Source organism: Meleagris gallopavo, chromosome 9 (genome assembly GCF_000146605.3).
Source record: "Meleagris gallopavo isolate NT-WF06-2002-E0010 breed Aviagen turkey brand Nicholas breeding stock chromosome 9, Turkey_5.1, whole genome shotgun sequence".
NCBI classification, from domain to species: domain Eukaryota; kingdom Metazoa; phylum Chordata; class Aves; order Galliformes; family Phasianidae; genus Meleagris; species Meleagris gallopavo.
This window is the reverse complement of record NC_015019.2, coordinates 18,453,918-18,456,147: the sequence shown is the minus strand read 5'-3', so window position 1 is coordinate 18,456,147 and position 2,230 is coordinate 18,453,918.

Below are 2,230 nucleotides of genomic sequence, written 5' to 3'. Positions count from 1 at the left end.
TTTAAACTCCTGCTGTTCCTATTTCCTCCCATTGTACAAGTGGAAATGCAGATTGTTTGCTTTGCTTAATGTTTGTCTGTGTTTGACTGCAGACCAGTGGGAAAACAAAACGAAACAAAGGATTGAATTCAAGCCCTTGTGCAAACACGTATTTGAGTATCTACATTTCTGCAGTATCAGTATGTTAGTCACTTGATCAGATTATTGTCCTGAAGCAAAACACGAACCACTGAAGGCTACTCCACTCTTGTGTAAGATTGGACTAGAGATTTATCTCTAGGGATTTTGAAATCTGCCCCCAAGGAGGTCATTTGTGTTGCGATTAGCAAGATCAAGACACATACTAAGAAACACTAACCTGAGAAAATACCACACTAGTCATAACATGACAACAGAAGCCTTATCTGTGACTTACTTGAAACCAAGGGGCAGCAGAACACCTACTGTCACCTTTGGCACCTTCACCTCATTTGGAGGAGTCTGGGAGGGGAGGCATGAAGAACAGCCTGTCCACTTCTCCTCTTTTCCTCACACTTCGTTTATTGGGACAAAAATCCTGAATTCCCTGTGTCTAAATATCAATATTTACACAATAGTGGTTCCAGCAGCCTTGCCATACACTCTGGGTTGAACCAACTGTCACATCTCCTGAGACCTACTGAAGCCCACCACCGTTCCAGCCCTGTGGTGGGAGACAGGGATGTCATCCTGCTGAGGATGCAGCCTTGTGCCGATGAAGCTCTGGCCAGAAACCAGTCCCTCTCAACACCTGCAGCACCCAGCAGGTCCACCATGCCAAAAATCTGTACGCTCAGAAAAATAAACAAACTGAAAAAGAAAAAAAAAAGAAGGATCTCACTTTGCTGACAGGCCTGTTGAGAAGTTGACTGCAGGGAGAGGTACAAATCTCTCCACCTCAGTGACTCACATCCATCCATTACAGAACTGTGGGACACTAGAGAAAACCTCCATGCTATACATCCCTGCTATATGATGTCATGGGCAGTTGGAGGCGTCCCACTGCCCCATCCTGCAGAAAGGAGGCCGTGACAGGGCTGCATGTTGGCTGATAGGTGGCCAGATTTTGGAGCTGGCAGCCAAAGGTGGGACTTTTGGCTCACCACCACTATGAAGCTCTGAAGGTCAAGCTGTGCAAAGCAATTACAAACCTTGTGCGTGAGATTCGTGTTTTAACTCTGTAACACAGACTTCCCGAACACATGCTAATAAGCAAGGCTTTAACTTTGCTTGTACGTAAGATCTGTTACTATGTGACTGAACTTTTAACAATTATGATTAAAAAGTCCTTCGGCACTCTCGTGAGCAATAAGAGTAACTTCAGTTGAATTTTATGTTCTGTACAGTGTACAGCACGGACAAGTTTATGTGTGGGTTTAAAATGCATTGCAGGTTTTTGTTTCTTTGTTGAAAGGACAGTAAGGAGGGGAGCACAGAGGGCTCCAGCCTATAGGAAGAGAGCTGTAACAAATTTAAAGGTGATTTACTTTTGCACTCCAGTTCTGCTGGTACTTTTCTTACATGGGTTGCAGTATGTGTGTCTTTACTGATGTTTGCATGAGACTGTGTTTTGCAAGGACAGACAGCCCAAAGTTAAAACATTAATGTTACACAGGGTTCTTGTAGTCTGAGCCTTTCCTCCAGTAGGACAAATCATGACCTACAGTTCCCTTTACCTAAGGTGAATCCTGAAAGCCAAATATTGCATGGAGAACCACTGTTGAGCTCAAAAGGTCTAAGATCTGCCTAAGGAAAGGATGCTATTTCAAACATGTGAAAATTAAAAAGTAAGGTCAACTCTTGGATTCTTCTTATTTGCTTCTATTTCATGCACCATCTTCACTAAAAAGGCACTTAATGGGCACGATTAGTCTGAGAGAAAACACATCAGTCATTAGATTTCTCAATGTGTGTTTCAAGAGAGAACTGTAAAGCACTGATCTTTCAGGTAGTTGGTTCCTTTCCCTCCAAAATCCTAGTGGCCAGATGGTCCACAATTCTCAATGGAGAATGAGTTACAAATTTGAAAAGATTTTCAGTACCAAATCGGTCTCCAGAATGAAACTTGACTATCTTTCTAATTATTCTTAAAAACAAAATACACTTGGCTTTTCTAATTAACTAAGAAAGAACAGTGCTTCCAAGTTCACTTTTCTAAAGAAAAATTTGAATTTGAGAAGAGTCCTGATGTTATTTTTTCTAAACTGACCTA